General features: G+C 44.6%; 1 pseudogene; it reads right to left on the bottom strand.

The window, feature by feature from the left end:
* Window positions 1–1,817: 1,817 nt before the first annotated feature.
* Window positions 1,818–2,725, bottom strand: LOC107120060 (annotated as a pseudogene).
* Between the last annotated feature and the right edge of the window lie 5,496 nt (window positions 2,726–8,221).

Genomic DNA, 8,221 nt, shown 5'->3' with positions numbered 1-8,221 from the left:
AAAAAGGTTAACTTGCTTCATCTCCAAGCCCAAGAGAGAGAAGAAGAGAGGTCCTATATAAAATGAGAACAGAAAACAAGCAACAGCCAAAGAGGCTCAGCATCTAACTGATGGGTGGGTGGGGCCAACTGATGAGAGGCTGACAACTGGTGGGGGGAGTCGGCCAATTGGAACAGCCAGCCCATAGTCAGAGAGACCTGATTGGTTCCCAGAAAGAAAAGGGGCAGACTTGTTCCTTTGAAAGAAGGCTCCTCAAACAGACTAGGGAGGAAGCAGTGTACTTAGGGAGTGTACCTGAGAGAATTTTCTTAACCCTTTCCCTCCCAGATCCTCTTGCTTGCAGAGTTACAATAGCCAACAGGTACTTCCTTCCAGGGGTCGTTTCGTAGAAAAAGAGCTAGGGGAACCAATTAGCATAACACATTAGCATATGCCACACCCCCTGACATCACCGGAAGTGTGTCATAAGGACCTGCAAGGCCGGCGGGAGTGCAAGGAAGCCCCGCGAAGGCCCTCCCTGGCCCCAGGCAGGCAGGGGTGGGGAGAGGCAGGGAGGAAGCAACTTACCCTCCCTCTTCTCCTGCCTCCTCCTGGCTGAATGAGGGCCGGAAGCGGGGCGGCCGGAAGCAGGGGGTGGGGCTTCGTCGTGTGCCCCGCCCCCCGTACCTCACCCGGGGGAACTGCGATCCCCTGCGATCCCCCCCCGAAATGACCTCTGCTTCCTTCCATCAGGAAGTCTCCCTTCCCTGCTTCCTCCCAAGTCTGGTTGAGGAGCCTCCAAAGGACCAAGTCTGCCCTTTTTCTCCCTGGGAGCCAATACGGTCCCTCTGACCACAGCCTCCTCTTCCTCCTCCCTCATGTACCCCTCCCCCATTGTCTTCTTCTTGCTTCCTCCTGGGCTGTAATCATGCTTTGGCCCCACCTGTGACCAACCCTCGCCTGTCCCAGTGGCCAGTTCTCTACTAGGATTGTGGTTGCAAGAAGAAGTGCTGGGCTCGGGGTGCTGCCTGCTTCCTCAGCCCCCACTGACCTCCTGCTGCTGCAGCTGCTTCCCGTTCCCTAGCTCAGCAGCACTCCCTGTCTTTGGCTGCAACCACAGCCCTTCTGTTGGTTTTGCCTTCACCGAGGGGGGCCCCTGACTCCAAGCTCAGTCTCAGCCTCAGACATGGGTCTTGTGCACTGACTGCAGCCCATTTTGGCAGATGTCATGAAGAAACAAGGGGCTACCATACCAGGCTCTTAGAACGCCCTGTAACTGTCAAAATAGCCAAATACCTCTTCTCTAGTTTGTGATGCACACGAATGGCTTAATAAAATTCCCATTGTGCCTACCTATAATTTAGCACCATCACAACCCAGGGAACCCAGGCTTGACAGGATTAGAGTGGTTAGAATATCAGACTAGGATCTGAAAAACCTGGGTTTGGATCCCCACTCTGCCATGGAAGCTTACTGGGTGACTGTGGGCCAGTCACACTCAGCCTAACCTACCTCACAGGGTTGTTGGCAGGATAAAATAGAGGAGGAGGGGAGGTAGATGCGAGCTGCTTTGGTTCTCCATCGGGGAGAAAGTTGGGGTATAAATGAAGAGGAAAATATTAACAAATCTTTTAAATGTAACCCTGTGGGTTTGGCCCTCTACTGAAGTTTGTGGGGGGAAGGTATTTTGTCTCTTTGGGGGAGCCATAGGGGAATGCTGAGGAAAAGGAGTTCTGCAGAGAAAAGAAGAGACGGAAGCCTTCTGGGACTGAAGGCAGAGAACAGAGCGACCTGAGAAGGAGCCTCCAGAGAACTGCAGCCTTTAGAGATCTGCAGCATCACAAACGCCTGAAGAAAAGCAGCAACAACACTGTCATTACAAGAACACAAAATGCCTGGGTTCTGCCATCAGACTTTGCAACAGGTTTGCAAACAAAAACAAAAACTGTTTACCCCCCCCTTTTTTTTAACTCCAAAGAGCTATTTCAGAGTTTACTGTGAATCTGAATAGCAACATGCTGGACAGCTCCCCAAGCCAGCCTACTACTATGACAAATCTGACTACAGTTGCCGCCCTCACTAACAACAAGTACAGACATCTTACCCAGTCAGCACCAGGAGTGGCCTGGGTATCTCAACTGGTTTCTGTGCTACTCATAACACTACAAGACAGGGGGAGAGGGCAGGGAAACAGGGCCGCTCTACTTCCAAGAGAACAACTCGGAAAGGTTAGGCACATAGTCACCCGCGGGCTGCTCACACATGTTGACCGTGGGGGGGGGGGGGGGGTTTGTACTTCTTGCAGGAAGCCACCATGTGGAAATTGCCACACTTATCGCCGTAAGAGTTGCTGAGGATGGGTTCATTGCAGTCCAGCTCTTGCGGGTGCTCATAGACCAGCCAAACATAATGATGCAGCCGTATTCCTCTGGGAGGCCCAGAGTCAACTCAGTCAGAGGGGGTGCACCTGCTGTTAATATCATTGCCCTTCAAGCTGGTCACCAGGCAATGATGCCACTCCCTGAACTTGGGGTTGTTCCTGCTAGGGGCATCAGGGTCAGAGAGAACCAAGGCATAAAGTTTCCATGGGGCGCAGTCATCCCACTCAATGGCTGTTGGGCAATTTTTAACCTGGGTGGGAGTGAGCGCTCTGCTCAGCTCATCAATCTCCACTCCCCCACAGGGGACTCACAGAGGCTTCAGTGAGGCTCAGTGGGCCGTCCCATGCACCAAGATCCACTGACATCTTTGCAAAACACCACTCCACCTTTTCTCGCACTGCTAAGCCACCCAAAAGGACAAACACACCCAGTTTTCATAAATAAATGGGGAAATGTCAGAAATCTGTACTATTTAGAACTGTTCTTTGCAATGTTCATGGAATTGATTCAAAATATCTGTCTCTGACTCGGTAAAAGAGATCCCAACAGACCAGGGACTGCCTCAATGCCAATTCCCTGTATAACTGGACTTATATTTCTTCCTTGAAAATATAATCCTATTCATTTTGGCCTGATTGGGAGCTTCAGCCTGCTACCAAGTCACTCTTCCCCACCCCCATGTTATCTATATAATCAGGGGTGTGGACTACCGTAGTGCTGGTTCTTTTTACATTGAAGCTGAGCACTCTATTTGGACTTTGAATATTGCAGATTGGGCCTAATACAGGTAAAATACTGCACTATTCAGGTATTTTACATTAGCTTATATCTTCTTTCTAAAATTTTGTAGTTTTTGAGTTTATAGTGGTTGAGTCATCCATGTTTTTTAGATCCATGGGCATATGAAATGTAACACACTTGGATGAGTGGCCCATGTTGCATTTTAAGAATATTTATTCCCACTTACTCCACAGGTGAACATCTATGTGTTAGTAAGGCAGCTGTTTGGATTTCATTTATTTCAAAATAATAATTTACTTACATAAAATAAATTTTGGGGGTTGACTGACAGTTGCAGAAGTCATTTATTTTCTCTCTTCCCCACCTACCATTTTAGGTCTATACTGAATATTGATAATTGTTGTTTTTAGGTCCGTTCTGTATATGATGGGTTTCGGCTTGTATTTTACCACTGAGGAAGGCTTTTTAGCCAAAAGGCGTTTGGTTATTGTATTTAGATATATTTTGTACCTTTTAACCTGTATTTATATGTTCTGACATTTGTCCTGATATTAGTTATAGGTACTTATATACAGAACCATAGATATGTGTGTTTTTATTGTGATATTAATATTTCCTATGCATAATTAAAATATATTGTATATTTTTATATTAGCACTGTGTGTTTAGGCATATTTGATTATTGTTTTTGTCTCAATCTTTTTGGTTATCCTTCAGAGTTACTGCTGCCTTCAAACCTTCATTTTTTTTGTTGGCCTCTCTCTTTCTCCCTTTATCTTGGTACTGAAGCCAGCATTTCCCTGCCAATCATATGAAGCCCTGAAAACAACTTTTGGGACATTTCCAAGATAGAATTTTTAAGACAGCATTTTAAAGCTGACATTCTAGAATTTGGTATTACTTGATCATATTACAGATTCCCCTCAATAAAACTTGTTCTCACATCATCAAACTCATGTCTCAGTACTCCTTCTAAACTTGCCCTAGGAGCCTCATCACTTTTGTCACAAGGATTGCTTTACAAGTATTTCATGTCTCTTCAGGGTGGATTCCACCCCTTAAATTGGGTATAAAACCTAAGTTAGCAGCTCCTTTAATGTACAAGTGAGAAGCAGTAGAAGGAAGATTTCTTCCTTATGCTCAGGCTTAACTGTAAGAATTGGGATAAATCGGAAAGCAGGTTCCATTTACAAGGACCTGTGTCCAGGGGCTTTCACACCACACATGGTAACACTATCCATATGAGTGGGGAGGGGGGGGCAGAGGTCCAAAATGGGGCATAGATTTGGCAAGTTCAGTTGACAGCTTGCTTTTGTTCAGCTTTTTATTATATTATTGCCATATTATGCATCTGTTTTAATGAACATATTTCTTTCACGATATATTCAAATAGCATAAAGTTATTAATATCCTTGAAGACAAGATTGAGTAATCATGCTAATTACACGATCAGTATAATGCAGGGGATGGAGTGTTAGGTTTGCATATTCAAGGCCCATGTTCAAATCTCCACTCAGCCATGAATCACGTGACTGTCTGCCTAACCTCTCTCAAGGTTGTTTTGAGAAAGTGTTAGAGAACAAGTATGAAACATTTTGGACACTGAAATGTCCTATGGGGTAATCAATACCGGCTCCAGTGACAAAATGACAGAGATTCTTCACTTCAATTCGGAATTAACACAATCAACTACGAGTCATATAAACTCTCAGACATTCCCTGATGATGCATATTTAAAGAGTGTAATATACATTTTAAAACAGTCAAATCAGATTTAAGTGATACACATTTTGCTCTGCAAATTGATAGCGTTCTCTATTTTAAAAAATGCAATATTACCCTCAATCTAAAATAATGTTGCATATTTCCATAAATCTTTGTCATGCTTTTCAGAGACAACACCAAACAAACAATTTATAAACCTACCATATAAACTGTTTACCCCATTAAAGCTATTAGCAATAAAACCCAAATGTAAAGAGTCTTTTAATGGACTCCTTTTGTGTTCTTGTTGCATAGGTTTCATGAGGAACATTTTCATAACAACAGTCACTATTCTATAGAAACAGTCATTTAAATTACTTCATTTCATAATGTAGAAAATTATGAGTGTTTTAACAGGACACCACATGTTTTATGTATAAAGGCTGAAGACTTGCTGAGAGACAACAATGGAAATTGACAAACTCAAGTAGGGGTCATATTAAATGCAACTGGAAGATCCACATGTCTTTATTCATATGCCCTTCTGTTCACTTGTAAAGCAAAGGATAGAAAGGTCTGTTTTTTAGGATAAAAATTTGCCACCTATCCTCACTGCTTTTGGTGCTTGCTTCCCCTCCGTTAATATGCAAATAGGATGCAAATACTTACTGGCGAATCCCTCCTATCACATCTAGTTTGACCATAACACAACCTTCTATATAAAAGGGGTGGTGGTAAACATTATGTTGGATATCTGCAGCTTGGTATAGCACAAAGATCCACTGTGCATGCAGAGTTCAAATTAAGATATAGCACCATAGAACCACTCCAGTTTGACATTACGCTAGCATTGTAACATACATTATTCTGACATTACAAAAACACTGGTTCAAGACTGGGAGGACTCATAAAACTCTTGGGATGCCTTCATCAAATTCACCTTTTAATTGGACTGTATCCTTCATATAAAATTCTGCACATACCCTCAACCCACTGATAATACTCAGATTATGGAGAAAAAGGTAGGCAAGGCAGTTAAGAAATCATGCCCAAATCATGGCTACCTTTCATAGGCCCCGGTCACACGGACAGGAAACTGCGGGGGAGAAGCGTGGCTGTTTGCCCTGGGGCAAACTACTGCGCAGTTACTCGATCAGACCTCCTGTGGAGGTCCTGTGGAGGTACCGTGGAGGTTCCATGGCAAGGGAGAGGTGCTGATCACAGGACAAGCCGGCGCGCAACGAAGAAGCGCACGCCGCGGCAAACTGGTTTTTTGGGGGGTGTACATGACGAATGCGCATGCTCCGTTGGGTGCGTGTGCGCATCCACAGAGACGTGGACAAAAAAACCCCACCTTATTTGCAAGGGGACATGGGCGGGCGCCAGATGCCACCGGAAACGCGATCAGACGCCCGCCCTTGCCCCGCAGTTTCCGGAAACTAGTACCTCCGAGGTACTAGTTTTTTGCCAAGCAGTTTCGGCTGGAAGCCTCGGTTGTGCCACGGGAGTGCTACGCTTCCCAGATGTGCTGGTGAGATCGCGCCCAGAAACTCCGCTTGTTTTCCGTCTCACTTGTGTGGCTTCTGTTCCGTGTGACCGCAGTGTTTTAAAAATGGTAACTAATTACCCAACACATATATACACCCTGGTCCCTATGTCATGTAAGCACTGACACACTGGTTAACCAGATAGATTCCTGGTTTATTGTTCTGCCTTAAATCCCCATGCTCCAGATACTCCCCCCCCTTTCCTATCTTACCAAAACTTTGTGCTATTCCTAATATATCAAATGTATTGCACAATTCCTTTGTTCTTACAGATGCAATTCTTTGTATCTCTGAATTTGGAATCTGAATTTATCTGAGACCGAAATTTGTCTGCTTAAAAACAAGGCAGATTGTTTGCCTTTTAAAGTCAGGATACTGGGATTCTGCTAGGACTCATTATTTAAGATTTGTAAATAAAATGACATTATTTAAAATGAGCATTTTTAAGGGTGGCATATGTTTCTTGAGATGGATGCTATTTAAAAAAATGCTACCAAATGCTCCCAACAGCCTGATAGGCTTAACTCCAAACACTGTCATCCCCATCACTGACTACACATGGAAAGGCTAGGACCCCAGTGTTAACATGCTGATAAGGATCTTGCTTTATCTTAGCAGTGCATACAATGTTATATATACATCATCACGAAGTTCCTTCCCCATTGAATGGTCTCAAGCCAGTGAGTGAATTATCAGTCAAATCCAAGAAGCTTGGGGGAGACAGAAAGATGGATTGCAGATGCAAAAAGTTTCGAGGAACTCCACAGGGAGCTCTTCCAGTCACAGTCAAGCTCCAAATGAGGTTGTGTTTTTTTTTTAGTGCTTGCCACACGAATGCCTTCAGAAAGATCCCATGTTCTATTCAAGGCAGGCATTTACCTTGATACTATAAAACTGAGCTATCTTCAGCAAAGACATTAAAAAACCAAGGTCAGCATTTCAAAATGGAAACATGCTTTTGTTGTTGTTCAGTCGCACAGTCGAGTCCGACTCTTCGCGACCCCATGGACCAGCTCCCGCCAGGCCCTCCTGTCTTCCGCCGTCCTCTGAAGTTGGCTCAAGTTCATGTTCGTTGCATCGATGACACTGTCTAACCATCTCATCCTTTGCCGTCCCCGTCTTCTTTGACCTTCAATCTTTCCCAGTATCAGGGTCTTCTCCAGTGAGTGCTCCCTTCTCATTTGGTGGCCAAAGTATTTGAGCTTCAGTTTCATTATCTGGCCTTCCAGGGAACAGTCAGGGTTGATTTCTTTTAGGATTGACTGATTTGATCTTTTTGCAGTCCAAGGGACTCTCAAGAGTCTTCTCCAGCATCATAGTTCAAAAGAATCTATTCTTCGGCGCTCGGCCTTCCTTATAGTCCAACTCTCGCAGCCATACATGACTACTGGGAATACCATTGCTTTGACCATGGGGACTTTTGTTGGCAGAGTGATGTCTCTACTTTTTATCATGCTGTTTATCATGCTACATTGCAATGCTACATTCCAATGACGTTCTACAGTGGTATCAAGGAGGCTATACACACCATCATTAGTTACTAGTATTTTCTGATACTCACCCTTGGTCAACCTCTGTTCCTTTTTCTTTTGGGGGAATGTCATGTTAATTTTTGCTAGTTTTCGTCAGCTTTGTCATTCTTCAGGTTCCACCTGAGAGCCGTTGTGGTGCAGTGGTTAAGAGTGTTGGACTAGTATCCTGAAGACCCAGGACTGAATCTCCACTTGTGCCACAGAAGATTGCTGGGTGACCCTGGGTCAGTCACGCTCTCTCAGCCTAACCTACTTCACAGAGGTGCTGTGTGGACAGAATGGAGAAGAAGAAAATTATGTAAGCTGCTTTGGGTTCCCACTGGGGGAAAATGGCAGG

Source organism: Gekko japonicus, unplaced genomic scaffold (assembly GCF_001447785.1).
Source record: "Gekko japonicus isolate JY-2015 unplaced genomic scaffold, Gekko_japonicus_V1.1 scaffold2488, whole genome shotgun sequence".
Lineage (NCBI taxonomy): Eukaryota > Metazoa > Chordata > Lepidosauria > Squamata > Gekkonidae > Gekko > Gekko japonicus.
The sequence above is the reverse complement of the archived record's forward strand: the minus strand, read 5'-3'. Positions and strand labels throughout refer to the sequence as shown.